At 42.2% G+C, this 21,236-nt stretch overlaps 1 protein-coding gene across 2 annotated transcripts in view; it reads right to left on the reverse strand.

Annotated features, from left to right (window-relative positions):
• PKIG (cAMP-dependent protein kinase inhibitor gamma) overlaps window positions 1–14,258 on the reverse strand; it is a 100,852-nt gene extending 86,594 nt beyond the window's left edge. The window contains exons 1-2 of one of the 2 annotated variants that reach the window (XM_060123551.1): window positions 14,182–14,206; window positions 9,036–9,112 (exon numbers count right to left, since the gene is read on the reverse strand). The gene's annotated coding sequence lies outside the window, so the exon portion shown is untranslated. Of the gene's footprint in view, window positions 1–9,035; window positions 9,113–14,181 lie in introns of both variants that reach the window. The other variant, XM_060123552.1, reaches the window with a different exon arrangement.
• Window positions 14,259–21,236: the final 6,978 nt, after the last annotated feature.

Consider the following 21,236-nt stretch of genomic DNA (forward strand, 5'->3'; position numbering starts at 1 on the left):
CAAACTTTTTGGTGTATTAAACACTAAACATTATCTAAAATCTGCGAGTGGCCCACAACAAGAAATGGAGCTAAATCCAAAAGCAAAATTAGGACTGGAATGTCCACATGCCCTCTTTTATGGGATTATAATGATTTCTAGACCAAAATCCAGGCCTCTCGGTAAAAAGGGGCTAGCATTCCTCCCAAGTCCTTAGATTAAAACATACTGATTGGAGAAGGTTTTGCTGTAAAGAAGCTCAACGGCGCACCATCTCTAACACAAAACACTGAGAAATAATATAAATGTCCACCAACAGCGTTTGGTGATATCATTCATTTCAACTGATGCACAGTAATCCCTACATAACAATTTAAAAAGAAATAAAATAGAAGCTCTCACCCTGATGGGATCAGGATTAATAATGGTAGCATCCATTACAGGAAATGATTTCCAGTTTTTACTGGAAAGCCACTTGCGAAGTAGGCCAAAAGCAAAAATCCTACGTTTTGATGAATTTTTTCTCCCAGTCTTTTCAGCGGTCTCTTCCACCTCTAAATTGACAAGAACTTTTTATACTCATTCACTTTTACCAGGTCTTTTAAACATTCAACTTATTTTTCACAAAAGCAATGTCTTTTTTTTCTTTTTTGTCCTCATTTTTTTTCATTAGTTTACCTCACAATTATTTTGTAATTACAATAACAAGTAAAACTGGGATAAACAGGCTTGGGGGCAAAGCCAACTGACTCTTGTTGATTCTCATCATCATCGTCATGGCAAATACTTATAATGTGTCTAGTATGTGCCAGCCACTGTTCTAAGTACTCTACGTATATTAAGTCCTTCACTACGCAATAACAGTCTAAGTACTACTGGGACCATCACTTTACAAATAAGGAAACTGAGGCACAGGGAAGTTAAGTAACTTGCTCGAGATCTTACAACTAGTAAATGGCAGACTGAGAATTCAAACCCAGGCAGCCTGGTTCTAAGTTAGCGACTCGGACCACTAAAACTCCCTAAAACCAAACGGAAGAGAGCTGCAGTGCGCTGGTGCTCTAGAGCAGTGCCGTCCAACAGAACTTTCTGCAATGATGGAAATGTTTTATACCTGGGCTGCTGAATTCTGTAATCACCAGTCACATGTGGCTACTGAGATTGAGAAACTGGATTTTTAATTTAACTTTAATTAACTAAAATGTAAACAGTAACATGTGGCTAGTTGCAATTATATTGGCCACATCGTGATATATATATACATATATATATATCACAATGTGGTTAAATGGAAAATATGAATTATAAAACATTATATCAAGTATGTCTCATTACTGGATGAAAAAACCATGAACAGAAAGACAGTAAACACATACAGAACTGTGGTTTCCTCCAAATGGAGGGTATGGAGGACACGGTTGGCTGCGTGGTGGGCACTGTACGTTGTCAGACCTACAGCCATTTTCTCTCTCTTCCACAGCAAGAGAATTCCTCTGCTGCTGGGAACAGCGACGTGTCCAGCTAAGAAACTACATTCACCAGCCTCCTTCACAGATATAAATGGATAATGAGATGTAAACTGTTCGTGCTGGCTGGGACTTCTGGTACTTGAAAGGGTGTCCTTTGCCCTCCCTTCTACTTCTTCCTGCTTCAAGGAAGGACTGTTTGGTTAGAGAGCCAGAAGCCCACTTGTGACCACAAGGTGACCATGAGAGTGCCAGCCGTGTGCTAAGGATGGTGAAGCAGAAAGAGAGAAAAGGCTAGACTGTGGCACTGTGGCACTGCCATGCCAGCAACAGATTGCCTATTTCGGACTTAATGTTTTTTGAAAGAAAAATAAATAACTCGTCTTATTTAAAGCCTTGTTACCAGCAGCTAAAGCAAATCCTAGCTGACCAGTCTACTCAGTGTCCATTCCTCCTAGTCACAGAAAAACTTTCTTCCTAACAGACACGCAATTCTGTTCCTGATTGGCCTAAAGATAATTTCATCCCCCTCGTAAATAACTTGTTTAAGAACCAGGCCAAAGCCAATAAGGCATGGCGTTGCCCTGGTGACAGGAAGTGGTTCAGGAATGGGCACATGACCCAATTCAGGCCAATGACATTGTAGGATTAGTATGAGGGGTGGGGGGTTCTGAGAAAATTCTCATTCTTAGCAGATCAGAGGAAGTAAGGATCTTTCTACCGCTTTAGTAGGTGCCGTACATGGATCTGGGGCCCAGAACTGCTGCCCATATTTTGCTGCTGGCCTGAGGATGAAGCCAACACCCCAGGGAGGACTCAACCAAGAGATTCACAGGGCAAGCAGCCTGAGACAGTGGATTACATTAATGCTGAACTCTGTCCTACTTCTGGGGCAAGTACAAGTTATGTGAGCCAAAAAATATCCCCACTCTAGAGAGATCATCTTAGAGGCAATCGACTAGGTGCTAAGTGTTATTCAAATACTGTGAGAAAGGCAAATGAGTGAGGTCTTCCCAAGGGGCATGCAAAGTTGGGCACTGGGTCCTTAATATTTCTGTGCCTTTTCCATAGAGGCCTGATAAAGAAGTTATTATACAGTAAGTTACCAAATACTGAGTTATTTAGGAGAACTTTTTGTTCGTCTACAGGCTTTTCCAAAGAAGGTTACTGAATAAGTGCACATGTTTCAAAGGTCTTATAAGAATCCTAACAGTTGGCAGATAATGTCAAGTACTTACTACCTGCCAGACCTTGTGCTGAGCCCTTTATCTCATGCAATCCTCACAAGAGGTGAGGAACTCTCATTACATCCATTTTACAAGTGAGGAAATGCTGAAGCTTAGAAAGAAAGGTTAAGTAAAAAAAGAAGCAGACTCACAGATACAGACAACAAACTAGTGGTTACTAGTGGGGAGAGGGAAGGGGGAGAGGCAATACAGGGGCAGGGGGAAAAAGGGTTATTATGAAATTATATAAAATAACGTTTGTGAAACTTTTGAAAATTATAAAGCAATATAGAATTTTTAGAAATTCATTCAATAAAACAATTAAAAGTTAGAATTTTTTTTAAAAGATGATCCTCCTATTCACATGCTAATCACATAAGGGCTTTTCGACAGTTATCAAGCAAAATAAAACATTTTTCAAACATTAAAAAAAAAAGAAAGAAAGGTTAAGTAACTTGTAGAAGAAAGTAGAAAGGGCCAAGATTTGAACTCATGTCCAAAGGACTCCAATGCCCCCTAACCATGCCTTTGTACTGCTTCCTTTGGACACATAAGAACACATCTATGATTTCCGTGAGACTGCACTATTTTTAAAATATTCTGTTCTCTTGACCCTCTAAGTATACTATACTCATCAGAACACAAGTCCCAACTTTTTGGTTTGGAAAAGATGGACATACATACCACATACAACAAGCAGAGATCATCAAGAACCACTGAATGTTAAACCCTATGCACACAAGAAAGCAATATAATTACATATGTTTAATTTATGTTGCAAATTCAGATTAGATAACCAACTCTTCTTTTTCAAGTTTCCTTTTGGTGGTAAGTAGAAGCACATAGCAGGTAGGCTTGTGGAATTGGGAATGGGAGAAAGGAAGATAACTCACATTTAATAAGCCCCTTGTAGTGGTCTCATTTTATAATGGTTAACTCTCAAAGGACCTCATGAGATATTTCACAGATAAGGAAACCAAGACTACAAGACCTTGCCCGAGGTCACCGTGATCTGCCTGAAATCCAAGGTCTTGTTCTTCCCGCTATACAACTCTGCATTCCTACAAGTTCTAGCATTTTCAAAATACTGGCTGAAAGAGACCAATGGCTCTGAAGCCATAGGAAAGCTACACCATTTTTAGGAGCCTCTCTGGAAATACCATTTGAATTAAGTTTCAGTTACTTTCAGTCATAGTGCCTTCAGCTTGAATAGATTATCCATAAGAAAAGAACCTCAATTGAAAAGATCTAATGCCTCAGATTTTAACTTAAAAACCACAAGGAAGGCTTCCCTGGTGGCGCAGTGGTTGAGAGTCCGCCTGCCGATGCAGGGGACACGGGTTCGTGTCCTGGTCCGGGAAGATCCCACATGCCGCGGAGCGGCTGGGCCCCTGAGCCATGGCCGCTGAGCCTGCGCGTCCAGAGCCTGTGCTCCACAACGGGAGAGGCCACAACAGTGAGAGGCCCGCGTACCGCAAAAAAAAAAAACCAACCCACAAGGAAACAGGTATTATGTTTCAGATAAACTAACTTATAATATATATAGTATTTATTTTCTTAGGCAGCAAAATACAATCAGTAAGCAGTAGAATGCTAGGCTTTGGTACAAGAGTTCAAACAGAAACACAGTCTAATCCTAGAAGTACACTGGCTACAGAGAATCACTTTTTAAATAAATCACCCCAGCTGCCTCATATACGACTAAACAGCCTCATAATAAATTGTTTATGAAAACTTAGAAGTTATATTTTTAAATGACATTTGTATATGAAACCTTCATTCTCCAGGCAGTTGAGATGCCCAAATAGAGAATGTTACAGCATAGAATTACTCTGATACAAGTAAAAATTAAATTAAAAACAAAAAAGAAACATTTTGCTCTGTTTCTTTGTTTACAAGGTATCATCTGCCTATATATCTCCCCCAAATCCTACCATCTTCAGAGCCACTCAACTAGGTGCTAATCTCTCTAATATTGGCAGGTATTAGCTGTCCAAACCAAAAGAATCATTTTTTCAGTAAGAGGCGTGTGCCACCAGTCCATATGGAAGCCAAGGCAGCAGCTGAAAAATGAAACTGAGCAGGGGGTAGCAGGAATCCAAAAAGAAAACCAATCAACACTGTCAAACATATTTCAGAAATAATAGACACATAGATCAATGGAAGAGAATTGAGTTGAACTGCCCAGAAATAAACCCACACATATATGGTCAATTAATTTTATTCAGAGGAGTCAAGAATATACAATAGAAAAAAGATCGTGCCTTCAACAGTGTTGGGAAAACTGGGCAGCCGCATGCAGAAGAATAAACCTTGACCACTTCTTACACCATATACAAAAATCAACTCAAAATGGATTAAAGACTTGAACGTAAGACCTGAAAGCATAAAACTCCTAGAAGAAAACAAGGAGGGGTAACCTCCTTGATATCAGTCTTGGCAAAGACTGGATCTGACACCAAAAACAAAGGCAACAAAAGCAAAAATAAACATGTGGGACTACATCAAACTGAAAAGCTCTGTACAGCAACGGAAACCATCAAAAAAATGAAAAGGCAACCTACAGAATGGGAGAAAATATTTGCAAATCACATACCTGATAAGGGGTTAATTTCCAAGATATATAAAGAACTCATGCAATGCAAAGAAAAACAAACAATCTGACTAAAAAAAACTGTCAGAGGACTTGAATAGACATTTTTCCAAGGAAGGCATACAAATGGCCAATAGGTACCTGAAAAGGTGCTCAACATCACTAATCATCAGGGAAATGCAAATCAAAACCACAATGATATCACCTCACACTTGTTAAGACCGCTTTTCTCAAAAAGACAACAGATTACAAGTGCTGACAAGGACGTGGAAAAATGGGAACACTTGGGCACTGTTGGTGGTATGGAAAGCAGCGTGGAAGTTTCTCAAAAAATTAAAAACAGAACTACCATATGACCCAGCAATTCCACTTCTGGGTATTTGCCCAAAGGAAATGAAATCTCTATTTTGGAAAATCATCTGCATCCCCATGTTCACGGCAGCATTATTTACAATAGCCAAGACATGGAAACAACCTAAGTGTCCATCGACAGATGAATGGATAAAGAAAATATGGTGTGTGTATACATATACACACACACAATGAAATACTAGTCAGCCATAAAAAGGAAATACTGTCATTTAAAACAACATGGATTACAGAGTGAAGTAAGTCAGAAAGAGAAAAACAAATACCTTATGCTAACACATATATATGGAATCTAAAAAAAAAAAAAGGTTCTGAAAAACCTAGGGGCAGGACAGGAATAACGATGCAGATGTAGAGAATGGACTTGAGGACACGGGAAGGGGGAAGGGTAAGCTGGGAAGAAGTGAGACAGTGGCATGGACATATATACACTACCAAATGTAAAACAGATAGCTAGTGGGAAGCAGCTGCATAACACAGGGAGATCAGCTCATCAGCTCGGTGCTTTGTGACCACCTAGAGGGGTGGGATAGGGAGGGTGGGAGGGAGATGCAAGAGGGAGGAGATATGGGGATATATGTATATGTATAGCCGGTTCACTTTGTTATAAAGCAAAAACTAAAAACAAAACAAAAAACATGGATGAATCTTGAGGGCATTATGCTAAGTGAAATAAGTCAGACAGAAGACAAATACTGTATGATCTCACTTATATGTGGAATCCAAAAAGAAAACCAAACCCATAGATACAGAGAACAGACTGGTGGTTGCCAGTTGCCAGAGACAGGTGGCAGGGGTCGGGGGCAGGGGTAGATAGGTGAAATGGGTGAAGGTAATCAAAAGGTACAAACTTCCAGTTATAAGACTAGTAAGTCCTGGGGATATAATGTATAGCATGGTGACTAGTAAAAATAACGTATTTGTATATTTGAAATTTGCTAAGAGAGTAAATCTTAAAAGTTTTCATTACAAGAAAAAAAAATTGTAACTATGTGCGGTGATGTTTGTTAACTAAACTTGTGGTTAATCGTTTCATAATACATACATATATCAAATCATTATTTTGCACACCTAAAACTGATACAATGTCATATGTCAATTATATCCCGTATTTTAAAAATCCTTCTAATACTGTTTTAATCATTTAATCAATAAGGAGAGGTCAAAAATATACATAAATTAAGTTCATTATCAAAAAAGAAAGAAGAAAAAAATGAAAAAAAAAGAAGAAAAAAAAAATAATAGCAGCTAATATTTACTGAAGAGTTCCCATGAACAGGCACTATGTTAAGTGATTTAACTACATAGTCAATCCTTAGAACAACTCTATGCAGTAGGTCCTATTATTAAAGAACTTACTCAACGCCATACATTTATTCAGAATATTACAATATTCAGAATATGGTAAAGCCTTGAAACTTTGCTCCCGCATTTACTGGTTGATTCTGAGCAACACACACTCTCTGATTCCAGTCTCCATTGCTTTAAAATGTTAACTGCACGACACAGTGCAACATCTGCATTTCCTAGGCCTCTGTGGCTGGTGTCACTAAATACCCCGCCCACTCATGTCCTAGCCAATCCTAGTCAGGGCAGGAACAAATATTAGGACTACTTTTGTTACCACTGTGAGCCTGGGAGGAATGGCTGCCCTCACCCCACTCCCATGCCCCAGAAGCCAGCCAAGAGGCTGAGTCAGTTTCTCCACAGGCCCAGTCCTGACTTCCCTCCTCTTCCCAACCAACTCATACTGATGAGACTCCAGCATGCTTTCAATGATGTCAGTGTTGGCTGAAATCATCTACCCCACCTCAAGGGCAACAGACAATCGAAAGTATCTATATATGAAAATCCCTGGAGAGTTCACATTTCTCCATGTATTCAATCCAACTGGAATAGTAGAGGATTAGGTTATTGGGGGTAATGTAATTTTGGTTAACTGGTGGTCACCCAAAAAATCTTTTAAACGACATTCTAAAATGGATCAATGTACTGCACTATTTTGTAAGTAGTAGATTTGAACATAATTGAATCCTTGGCTGAGAAATTTGCTACATCTCAGGGTGGTCATCTAAACACTGGAACATGCCCGCAATGTGGAATACATTTTATACCATTGGCTTACACATATATAAAAAGGGCTGAAAAAAAGTTTTACAAAAGAAAGCTTATTCTTAATATATGAGATATAATCTTTTTTCTGTTCTACTGGGGGTTTTTTCCCACTAAAAGAAAAAAATATGCTGGAACTCCTCTCCCAAATAATTCCTCTACCTACTAATTCCCAACCTACTGTAGGTAACAACCTACGGTTTGAAAAGCACTGGTACAAGCAGCCCTTCACAGTGTGGTTTTGCCAGCACATAAGACCAACCCAGAAAAGCAATGTTGTAAGTAACCAGTATTGGACAGAACATACAGGCTGTTTGCTTAAAAAAATATATATTAAGCTGAATTATTAACTGAGGGAATTTTCTCCACCTACCAGAGAGGAAAATACATGACAGTCGTGCAAAGGTTTCCTTTAATCAGGAGACAGTGGGATTTAACAGAGCACATGACTTGGCATCAGGAAAACCTGTATTCATTTTGCAACCACCCCCCCAATGAAATCGATCTTGGCAATGATAATTAACAGCTGCTAAAACCATTCTGTGAAAGGCTAATGAGAAACTTACAATGAAGGGATCCTTCCAACAAACACCTGAACCCAATGATCAATCTTACTATCACATAAGGTGAGAGCCAGCCTTTACTGCCTGCTGATGTGATACACAGCACCACCCATGAAGTACAATGGACAAAAAAATAAAGGGAGGAACACATTAAAGGGATCTAACCAGCCAAATCCAGAGTAGTCTTACAGGACAAATGACCTGATTTTTCAACAAATAAAGGGCAAGGGCCCGGCGGGGGGGGGGGGGGGGGGGGGGGGGGGGGGCGCGAGGAGATGCAATTCCTATAGATTCAAAGATTTACGAGACTATCACCCAGATGTAACAGGTGGTCCTTGTTTGGATCCCAATTCAAACAAACCAACTGTAAAAAGACATTTATGAGATAACTGAGGAAACTGAATACCAAACGGATACTAGGTAATATTTAGGAATTACTATGTTCATTTTCTTAGGTGTGATTATAGGCAGAAAAAGGGGGTGAAAAAAACCCTTACCTCTTAGATGTATATTAAAGTATTTATAGATGAAATGATACGATGTCTAGGATTTGCTTTAATATAATCTAAGGTGGGGAGGGAGTGGGGGCTATAGATCAAATAAAACTGACCATACGTTGGTATCTGTTGAAGCTGGGGTATAAGGTATTATACCATCTTTGTACTTTTGTATATGTTTAAAACTTTCCATAATAAGAAGCTATAATATAAAAAGAAAATAAGAAAACCTGGATTCAAACTCCGGAATTCATTAGATGTAGGAGCTGGGAGGTTTCTTAAATCCTTTGATCTTCAATTTCCTCATCTGAAAACAGAAATGATAATCCCTATTGAAGAGTTACTGGGAGGAATGAAATGAGATCATGGGTTCACATCTTTTGGACATGCAGCTCTCATAAACTACAAAACGCTTAAGAACATCAGCACGATAGTTAATTCCCTCTCTGAAACGCTCTGGAAGCAGAGACACATTACAGGTTTGTGGGAATAGAAATAGGTAATAAGCTGAATCCATTTTAACTCTCAACAATTTTTGTTTTGTAGTAATCCTTTAATAAGACACTGTTTACTTCACTGGCCCCTTTCTCCCCAAAGGAGAGTGTCAAAGATATTGCAATCAATTGCAGGTCTTGCGGCTTCTCTGGTGGCACAGTGGTTAGGAATCCACCTACCAATGCAGGAGACACGGGTTCGAGCCCTGGTCCAGGAAGATCCCACATGCCGCGGAGCAACTAAGCCCGGGCGCCACAACTACTGAGCCTATACTCTAGAGCCCGTGAGCCACAAGTGCTGAAGCCGCGTGCCACAACTACTGAAGCTTGTGCGCCTAGAGCCTGTGCTCTGCAACAAGAGAAGCCATTGCAATGAGAAACCCTCGCACTGCAATGAAGACTAGCCCCCGCTCGCTGCAACTAGAGAAAGGCTGCGCACAGCACCAAAGACCCAACACAGCCAAAAATAAATAAAATCTTTAAAAAAAAATTTGAAAGTCTCTAACTTGAGCTGTTTATATTTCTTGTTTACTTTCCCAGTTATATTTCCCCTGCTAAAGGTAGAAAGTAATTTTCAGGAGACTGTGTTAAGATACAACTGAATGCAATTAAGAATCAAGGTAATCTAAATAGGACTTTGTTTAAAATATTCCAGGTGCTTTGAGAAGAATAGATTTGCATCTTCCAGCATTAATGCTTCATCTCAAATAAAAGGAAATTAACAAAGGTTCAAGTCTAAGTAACACAAAGGGAAATCTGTCGCTATCTGGCTTCAGCTTGCAGAATGGGTTGGCGGGAGCCAGGGTGATCTTTCTATAATGCGAATCTGATTTAAGTCATTTCCCTTCCTTTCAATGGTTTCCCTCTGCTTTCAGGAAAGAGTCCAAACTCCTGAACAAAAAGGCTCAGGTGGCTCTCTAGCCTTATTTCCTCCCTCCTCCTCTAGTCTAAGCCCCTTCTCCCTACAGGCCCCCAAGGCTTCATCCTCCACGCCTTTCTCCCTTACCTCTTAGTTGTCAAGTCCTGTTGATTCTCCTGAAATGTCTCTCAAATCTGCCCACTCCACTCCATTCCTGCTGCCACTGCCCTAGACGAGGCCCTTTTTTTTTAACTTTTACTCCCCCATCTCCCTAAATAGGATATATCCTTATTGCTTTTTCCAATTATGAAAGCCATTCATGCTCATAAAAAAGAAAAATAAGGCAATAAGGAAAGGAATAAAAGTCTCCCCATGATCTCAGGACACAGACATAAAGAACTTATCTTTCTGGCACATTCATGTTTGTAGCAGCATTATTCAAAATAGCCAAAAGGGGAAAGCAACCCAAATGTCCATCTATGGAATGGATAAACAAAATGTGTTCATAAATACAATGTAGGTACAAAATGTGTATATCCACACATGGAATGTTATTTAGCCTTAAAAAGGAAGGAAATTCTGACACATGCTACAACATACACAAACCTTGAGGACATGATGTTAAGTGAAAAAAGCCAATCGCAAAAAGACAAATATTGTATGATTCCACTTATATGAAGTATCCAGAGTGGCCAAATCCATAGAAACAGAAAGTAGAATGGCGGTTGCCAGGAGCTAGGGGGAGGGGGGAAACATGGAGTTGTTTTTTTGTTTGATTTTTTTTTTGTGGTACACGGGCCTCTCACTGTTGTGGCCTCTCCCGTTGCGGAGCACAGGCTCCAGACGCGCAGGCTCAGCGGCCATGGCTCACGGGCCCAGCCGCTCTGCGGCATGCGGGATCTTCCCGGACCGGGGCACGAACCCGTCCCCTGCATCGGCAGGCGGACTCTCAACCACTGCGCTACCAAGGAAGCCCCCGTGGAGTTGTTTTAATGGGTATAAAGTTTCAGTTCCACAAGATGAAAAAGTTCTGGAGGTTGACTGCACAACACTGTGAATATCCTTAACACTTAAAAACGGTTATGATAAGTTTATGGGTATTTGACCACAATTAAAAATAAAAAATTGTTTTAAACAACTCATCTTTCTAGACATTTTTCCTATAAATATGTATACACTTAACAAAAACAAAAATAGAAACATACGGTCATCTGTTTTTCACACCTAACCATATGATGTAAACATCCTTCTCATATATATGGCTCCCGCCTCCTTTTTTAACAGCTGATAGTACCCATCATATAACTGCATCATGATTTAACCAGTCGGCTTTCAGTTTTTCAATATTATAAAAACATCACAGTCAACAAGTTTGCATATTTTCTCATCATGTCCATAACAGACATCTGGTTTCTTTACATGCCTTTTTTTCTGGTATCCCTACCCCGATTTTCCCAAGGCAAAAATACCTCCTCTTCACACAAGCACCCATCCTGACCCATGCCTCCAAACCTCCAGCCAACTCTTATTCTATCTGACTAGCTAGGCACATTTATTTTAAAGTTTATTCCTAGGTATTTATTTTTCATGTTGCTATTGTCATTTCACCTACAATTCCATCTTCTTACTATTGCTTTTTGTCTCTCTTGTAGCTTGCTTATTTTTAACTCAATTCTCTTGAATTTTCTCAGCAGATAATCATATCAGAGGCAGACAATCGTATCATTTAGGTAGCGATTAAGAGCAAAAGCTCTGGCTCAGGCAGGCCAGGATTCAAATCCTGTGTGACCTTGGCTAAGCATTACCTCCATTTCCTCATCCATCAGCTAGGAATTACACTAGAGGCTATCTCCCAGGGTTGATGTAAAGATCACGTTTTCAACTGAGACTGCATGGAGAGTGCTTAACACAATGTTAGTTCAATAAATGTCTCCTATCTGTTGAGAAAGAAAATAGAACTTTCTCTCCATGCTTACATCTTTTACTTATTTCTTCTGGTTGCATTACACAGGTGTGCTCCTTTTCAGCAATTACCTTGCTTCCCACGTCTCCAAAACTAAACAAAACAAAAAAGCCGTCATCAGACTCTTTGTAAAGGATCTGTGCTGTGGATTGCATCCACTCTCACATTCACTGGAAAGTTGTGCCATTGATCTTCCCCTTCATCTCCTGTATTTTCTCAGTCTCTCCCTCACTACTGGCTGTTTGCCATCAGCATTTAAATCTGCTTGTGTCTCTCTCCTGCTTATAACGACTTCACCTGATTCCCCAATTGCTCTCCAGCCTTCTCGCTTCTCTTCACAGCCAAACTTCTTGGAGCTGCCTACACTTTGCCTTTACTTTCTCACATCCCACTCTCTCCTCATCCCACTGACATATTACATTGAACCTTTGGAACCTGCCGATATTATAGATTCCACCCCCATCATTTCACCAAATCTGCTCAACTGGGTCTTCAGTGACCTCTATATTTACTTATGCAAAAGGCACATTTTAACGTTTAACTTCTTTCACTTGAAATCTCAGCGGCATCCAGCAAAGTGGACCTCTTCCTTGGGCTTTCATTACTACACTCTCCTAGTTTTCCTCCCACTTCTCTGGCCATTTCTTCTTGGTGTAGTTCTAAGTGAATGGTTCTGCCTAGAGTGTACAAGATAGTGGCCCTGAATGACCTGAGCCTTCAAAAGAAAAAAGAAAAAACTCTCTGGATGGGTCTCTTCCAATACTGATTCAGTTCCAGTTGTACTGGACTGCTTTCGTCTCCATGAATGTACCTTTAATGTCTGGAATACATGCCATGAGGGCAGGAACCTGATTCCTTACTACTTACACAGTGCCTGGCACATAATAGGTGCTCAGTTAATATTTTTTTGAATCCCCATAAATGAAGAGCTGCAATATGAAAAACAGACTGGAGAAGTGATGAGACCAAGAAAGAACAAAAAAAATACTGATCTTTTGAAAACCATATCTCTGATCACGCAACACACACTCACTGCCTGATTTAAATCCTTTGGTGCTCCCCACTAACCCCCATGACAAAGTCCAAACTCAGGAGGAGATACAAGTAAAGTCTTTCTTCTATAAGAAGAGCACCTGCTTATCTCTCAAACACACCGAGCCAGATCACTTCCACTTCCCGGAATCTGTCTCTAAACAGGCTATGAAATCCCTGCAGATGCCCAAGAAGCCTGCACTCTCTCCCCAAAACCTTGCACTGGCCGTTCTCTCTCCTAGAACACTATGCACTCCACCAGCTTCATCTTCCGGCCAATACAGAGGCAGCCTTCATGTCTCATTTTGGAAGTCATCTTCTTTTGGAAACTCTCTTTGACCATCCTCCCCAACCTCATCTCCGGAAATCTGGGTTAACTGCCTTCTCTGTGCATTCACAGTCCCCTGTATGTCCAAAATCATAGCTGGAACCACAATGAGTTCCTATTTATACCTTAAATCTGTGGAGTTCCCCGAGGACAAGATGTCTCATTCACTTTTTTACCCCTGGCAATTAGCCCAGGCCCTGATACACAACACATGCTCAATGATGGACCTCCTTGTAGTAGTAGTAGTAACAACGAAAGCTCCCAAGGCTTACCTGCAAGGATTTGAAATATATTATTTGCTTTGTAATGCTTCTAAGATAGGTGCTATCATTATCCCCATTCTGCAGATGGGAAAACTGATGGACAAAGAAGTTAATCCTCTCTGGCCCCAGAAGAGTCGCACAGACGCACATTTTCTGCAATTCTGAGTTATTCCTCGACCCCAAATAAGAAGAGCTTTAAAAAAAAAACTTTCGAATCACGCCAATGGCCCCCAAATATAATAAACAGACCAAAGCGCTGGATGGGTAAAGGGCAAGAGGGGGCGCAGCCCTGGCGCCAAGGGTGGGGGGAGCGGATAAAGGTCAGGCCCCGTCTCCTTCCCGGGAGTCCCCAGCGGCCCAGCCCCTCGCCCGCTGAGACGAGTCGACGCCGGGAACCGCGCGTTAAGACCGCGACTGCCCGCCCTGCCCCTGCTCACCTGCCGTCCCGCCGCCAGCCGAGCCCGGGCCGCAGGCCCGCAGCGCCTCCCCCGGGCTGCCTGGCGCCCGCCGAGCGCAGCGAAGCCCGTTGCCTTGGCGACCGGAGCTGCCGAACTCCCGCGGCTCGCGCTACGGCGGCTCGGAAGGGACCAGAAGGCCTCGCGGCCCCTTCCGCAGCCCCCTAGCGGGCGGAGGAGGGAAAAGCGGGCGGAGGAGGGAAAAGCGGGCGGAGGAGGGGAAAGCGGGCGGAGGAGGGGAAAGCGGGCGGAGGAGGGGAAAGCGGGCGGAAGTCCGGGTCCGGAGCGGAGGGGGACCCGGGTGGGGTTGGAAGCCTCAAACTTGGCCCGGAGGGACGGGAGAAGGAAGGAAGCTTTGGGGGAAAGGGGGACAGCCAGGCCGGGGGAGAACTTGGGCTTCATATCCTGCCTGTGCCTCAGTTTCTCTGTCAGCTGAGATGGAGAGTATTCCGGGAGATGACAGAGCTGCAGGCGGAAGCTTGCTAGACTGGGAATATTTAAAGACGTGAAAATTGATGTGGGAAGGGTGGCACATGCCTCTCCCTCTTTAATTTCCAAAACGGTGGTGGGACAAAGAATTTTTTTAAAAAAACTAGAAAAAGAAACAAAAAAAAACTTGTTTCTTTGGGCTCATGGTGAGAATTCGATCACCAGATTTAATTTCAATATGAGAAATAATGTACTTTAACTCGTGACTAGCAGTTATACTTCCTGGAATAATCCTGCAGATAATCTTGGAACATGAGCATAAAGAATATTCATTGCTCCATTGTTTGTAACAGCAAAAGGGCTGAGACCAGTCTAAACGTCCATCAGTAACAGATTAATTATGGTACATCTGTAAAATGGATTACCAGAGAAAGAATTAAGAGGGACTGAGGTAGATACAGATACAGTTTCCATATAGACCTAGCTTCAAGCTATGCATATAGCTGTTGACTGAAAAAAAAAAAAAAGCACAACCTAAAAGTTGAGAATTATGTTTTATTTGGCTGGACACAGCCTCTCAGACAGCTCTGAGAGACTGCTCCAAAGAAACGAGGGAGGAGTCAGAATATATTTGAGTTTTTGCAACAAAGATTACTGTTAATTAAAGAAAAACATATCTCAAGTTGAGGAATTTAGCACTTTTCTGTGTATGGGAAGATGCAAGAGTCTGGCCTCACTGAAATCATTCCTTTGATATGCACCTTAACTATCTAGGGCCAGTATCCTGCTTTTCTCCATCCTGAATCCCCCAGGGTGCACAGCTGGGGGTGACTGCAGTGGCTGAGGTTTGGCAGCCCGTTGGTCTCCATCCTGAGTTCCTTCAGGCCTCGCTATCTGGGGTGTCTGTAGTGGTTTGATGGCTGCAGCATCCTTTGTTTACTGTTATGTGTCACCTACAAATTGGCACTTGCCACCTGCCTCTACAAGGATTAAATTATGAGTTGCTGCAGCTGCTGACCTTCAACACTCAGTGAAAGGAGTTCAGGGTGGAGATCAGGAAGGAGGCACTCTGTGCTCTAGGAAAAACTGGCAGAACAGGTCTTCAGATGGTTACTTTTTTTTTTTTTTTTTTTTTTTTTTGCGGTACGCGGGCCTCTTACTGTTGTGGCCTCTCCCGTTGCAGAGCACAGGCTCCGGACGCGCAGGCTCAACGGCCATGGCTCACGGGCCCAGCTGCTCCGCGGCATGTGGGATCTTCCCAGACGGAGGCACGAACCCGTGTCCCCTGCATCGGCAGGCGGACTCTCAACCACTGCGCCACCAGGGAAGCCCCAGATGGTTATATATATTTTAAGAGAAGATTTTATGAGTCCAATTCTTACATTTCCTCTTATCTAGAAAAGCACTAAAATCTTTCATGGTGATGTCTGCTTCTCGTGACTAGCAGCCACCTTCTGCAAAAATGTGTGCTTGACTGCATGTACCCCCCCTTCACCAAAATCACATACACAGTGACCTCCCCCCCTACCTCTTTGGAGCTGTTTCTCAGAGCTATCTGAAATGCTGTCTCCCGGGCTATAGTCCTCATTTTGCCCCAAATAAAACTTAACTCACAACTCTTATGTTGTGCATTTTTTTCAGTCGACATATGGCAGGCAACATTTTTCACTTCACACAGCGATAGTCTCCTAACTAGCCCTGTCTTTGCTTCTACTCTAACTTCCAACCCTGCCCCAGTCTCTTCTCCAGCCAGCAACCAAAACGATCCTTTAAAAATGTGAACATGGGGCTTCCCTGGTGGCGCAGTGGTTGAGAGTCCGCCTGCCGATGCAGGGGACACGGGTTCGTGCCCCGGTCCGGGAAGATCCCACATGCCGCGGAGTGCCTGGGCCCGTGAGCCATGGCTGCTGAGCCTGCGCATCTGGAGCCTGTGCTCTGCAACGGGGGAGGCCACAACAGTGAGAGGTCCGCCTACCGAAAAAAAAAAAAGAAAATGTGAACATGATCACATCCTTCCCCTGCTCAAAACCTTTAAGTGTGCTGAACAAAATCTAGAGTTACCATGATCAACAGACCCCGTCCGCCTCCAAATGAACTACCTCCCTGGATGCTGTCCAATCCCATCTCTCACCATTTTCCCTCTTGTCCATGCTCCAGCCACCCTGGCTTTGTGGTTTTTAAGTTAAGCATACTTCTATCTCAGGGCCTTTCCTCTTGCTGTTCCACATTGGGACCACTCTTCCTCCAGATATCCCCATGACTTCCTCACTTCCTTCACATCTCTGCTCAAATGTCAGGTCTTCAAAAAGACCTGCCCTGCCTATTTAAAATAGCAGACCCCACCAACTCTGTCTTCTCTTCTCCTGGTTTATTTTTCTTCGCAGCTCTTGTCAGTATCTGATGGAATTTTATACACTTATTTATTGCCTGTCTCTTTTTGTTCCCAGTGAGTTTAAGGTTCTTGCCTCGTTGTGAAAGAATTTGGAGACAAAGCAGGGAGGTTAAGAAAGTAAAGTGAGAATTCATTTAAGCAAGAATCCACTCTTAGGGGCTTCCCTCGTGGCGCAGTGGTTGAGAGTCCGCCTGCCAATGCAGGGGACACGGGTTCGTGCCCCGGTCCGGGAGGATCCCACGTGCCGCGGAGCGGCTGGGCCCGTGAGCCATGGCCGCTGAGCCTGCGCGTCTGGAGCCTGTGCTCCGCAACGGGAGAGGCCACAGCAGTGAGAGGCCTGTGTACGGCAAAAAAAAAAAAAAAAGAATCCACTCTCAGAGGGAGAGGGCAGACAGGTGAGGAGCTGCTGCCCTGAGCTTCTCTGGCAAGCCGGTTATGAAGGGCATACAAATGAAGGGGCGAAATAGTCACTGGGGAAAGAGGAGTTTGGGGTCCTATTCCCTGATTTTCATCCCAACTCCATCTTCCCGAGGGGAGGAGGGATTTTTGTCCTTATTTAGTTTAGATCAGAAGTGTCATGGCGTTGGTGCATGATGGGTACTTCTAATCTGCTAATTTAATAAGGCTAATTTTATTGTAATGAGAGTGTAATGAGCAACAGGTTACATTCGGATGCAGGAGATTCCTGCCTTTCCTCACCTTTCTTTGCCTGCTCTCAGGACACTTATCACCCAAAATGTGTGGTTTCCTGTTAGTCTGGAGGTTCCTGCTTTTCTCTGTTTGACCATGGACTCCTGCTGTTTACAAGATGCCTGACTTCCTCCCACCTGGCCCCTGCCCCTATTTCTCTGCTCATATCTAGCTACCTGCCTGCTCTAACATTTTCACTACAGCGTAAACTCTTTTAAGAGCAAGCATTTCGCTGTTCCCTGCTGTTCTCTCATCACTGGGAACAGTGCCTGGCACATAGTAAGAGCTTGGTAAATATTTCTTGAATGAATGAATAAGTGATGTGATATAAGCAATGTACAACACCACGTGGTTGGAACGCTACAACAGGTAAACGGGGAGTGGCAGGTAATACATACACAGCTGGCATATGCATACAAGAACTCTGGAAAGAGATTTGGGAGATGGCGGGGGGCGGGGGGAGTAAGCTAATACATTTTCACTGTATGTACTTGAGAAATAAAATACTGCCTGCCATCTCAGTAAACAAAGGATCTAGCTACTACATTACAGCCTCCCGTAGGACAGTGAACCCTGAGGGAACTCAGGAAGGAAACAAAGAATGCCTGCCATCTAGTAGTCATCAGACTGCAGCCACTCCCAGCGGTGCAGCTTGAGGAATCTCAGCATGAGAAAACACAGGATATGCACCCAGATAGCTGAGGTGCATGTCAAAGGAATGATTTCAGTGAGCTCAAACTCTGGCATCTTGCCATACATAGAAAGTGCTAAATTCCTTAACTTGAGATATCTAGTTTTCTTTTACTAAGAGTAGCCTTTTGTTCCGACTACCTTGGTTGTGTTGCAAAAACTCCTATCTGTCCTGGCTTCCCCCTTTCCTCTTTGGAACAGTTTTCTCAGCCTTTATCTGAGATGCTGTCTCCTGGGCTTTAAGTCCTAAGAATGTCTGCCGAATAAAACATAACTCTCAACTTTTAGGTTGTGTATTTTTTTTTCAGTCGACATTCTTTTATGCAGTATTTTAAAAAAATCAAGTTCTAGTAATTGCAATGAGACAAGAAAAATGAAATGTTTAAGTATTAGAAGAAAAGAATAACTTATTGTTTATAGCTGACATGATTGTTTATATAGAAATTACAAAAAATTCTATATACACATTATTAAAGTTAATATAAGTTTTGCAAGTTTGCTGAATACTAAGTCAATATACAAAATCAATTATATTTCTATATACCAGCTACAAATAGAAAATTAAATTTTAAAAGATAACCTCTAAATGGACTTGAGGACACAGGGAAGGGGAAGGGTAAGCTGGGATGAAGTGAGAGAGTGGCACTGACATATATACACTACCAAATGTAAAATAGATAGCTAGTGGGAAGCAGTAGCATAGCGCAGGGAGATCAGCTCAGTGCTTTGCGACCACCTAGAGGGGTGGGATATGGAGGGTGGGAGACGCAAGAGGGAGGGGATATGGGGATATACGTATGCATACAGCTGATTCACTTTGTTATACAGCAGAAAGTAACACAACATTATAAAGCAATTATACTCCAATAAAGATGTTGAAAAAGAAATAGAGAATCCAGTTTAAAACGGGCAGAGAAACTGAACAGTTTTCCAAAGTAGACAAAAAAATAATTAACAGTTACATTAAAAAGTGCTCAACATCACTAATCATCAGGAGAACACAAATCAAAACCAAAATGAGATATCACCTCAGCTTTCAGAGTGGCTAGCATGCAGACAAGTGATAACAAGTGCTGGCAAGGATGTGGAGAAAAGGAAATAAAGCTATCCTATGTTCCAGCAACCCCACTATGGATACATATCCTAAGGAAATAAAAATAGGGTATTGAAGATATACCTTCATTCCCAAGTTCACTGCAGCATTATTCACAATAGCCAAATTATGAAAACAACCTAAGTTTCTCTGAAGGGATGAATGGATAAAGAAGATGTGGCATACATACATATAATGAAATACTGTTCAGCTATAGGAAAGAAGGAAATCTTGCCACTTTCAACAACTTGGATGGACCTTGAGGATACTATGCTAAGTGAAATAAGCCAGACAAAGACAGACAAATAATGAATGGTATCATTTATATGTGGCATCGAAAAAAAAAAAAGGTCAAACTCATAGAAACAGAGTCAGATGTGGGCTGGAGGATGAAGGAATTAGGGAGTGGTTGGTTAATGCATACACACTTTCAGCTATAAGAAGAAAAAGTCTGAGTATCTAATGAAAACATGGTGACTATAGTTTATCACACTGTATTGTGTAATTGAAAATTGCTACGAGGACAGAGCTTAAATGTTCTGAACAACAACAACAAAAAGATAAATGTGTGAGTTGAAATATCCGTTAATTAACCAGATCGGAGGAATCCTTTCACAATATATAGACATCAAATCATCACGATGTATACTTTAAATATCTTAAAATTTTATATGCCAATTATACCTCAATAAAACTGTAATAAAAATTAACACATTAACCTAAAAAAAAAATAAAGTACATGGGTTACCTTTTGAAACAATATATAGGAGTGTAAGTGATCAGATCATTCCACCCCCAAATATGCCACTTTGGCATAAGGATTACCTCCAGCTGAAGACACCTGAGAAGTAGACACAGAAAAGGTCTCTGCCCTCCCTCTATAAATTTCCCTTTGTGACGGTGTTCCCCCATCTCCTCTCTACCAGGAGGGGCAAAATTTAATCACAGGAGACAACTCTAGATAGACTCTCATCGGTGAGAGGAATCTACAAAACAAACCTTCCTAAAACAACTCTTGTCTTCCATTAGTTTCTCCCATATATTTACCTTCCTACAGGCTGGCCCCTAAAAGCCATAAACCCCTTTCCTTTGTCTTATCACTTCTCTACAAATTTAAATTGTATCGCTCTTTGTCAGAATGGTATGAAAGCCTCCAAGCCTAGCTGGCCCAATCACTAAACCTAAGAGGTGCGGGGGAAACTTTTCCTTCCCTCCAGGGGGGAAAACAACCTAGCTTTGACTGTATGAATATGGGCGGGGTTGCTCTGTGTGACAGTGAGCTCTGCCCCCCCGCCCCCCCGCCACCCCCCCACCCCGTGCTCCCAGAACAGATGTTGCTGAGGGATTCTTACAGGAGGAGGTGGGAAATTGGAGCAGAGGATCTCAAAGATCCGCTCTCCCCCACCTCTGCCACCTAGACAAGGCACACTTAACCACTTAGGGTCAGAAACACTGAGAGAAGGGCAGGGTCTCACATTTGGGAGGACTAATGCTTGCAGGTCAGAAAGTGAAAAACCCTTCAACCGCCGGCTAGACCCATTGTTCCTCACTGAACATAAACAAGTGCTCACAGAATATAAACGAATATCAAACAAGGCCACTCTGTATTTGGAACAAGGCATAGACAAGGCCACTCAGGAACCAAAATATGACTCGACATCCTCCTCTTCTGACTAACATGAGTGGGTCCTGGTTCTTTTTCAGTGACAACTCTGGCCCTGCTTTAATTCTCCTACCTTCTGG

Source organism: Lagenorhynchus albirostris, chromosome 15 (genome assembly GCF_949774975.1).
Source record: "Lagenorhynchus albirostris chromosome 15, mLagAlb1.1, whole genome shotgun sequence".
Lineage (NCBI taxonomy): Eukaryota > Metazoa > Chordata > Mammalia > Artiodactyla > Delphinidae > Lagenorhynchus > Lagenorhynchus albirostris.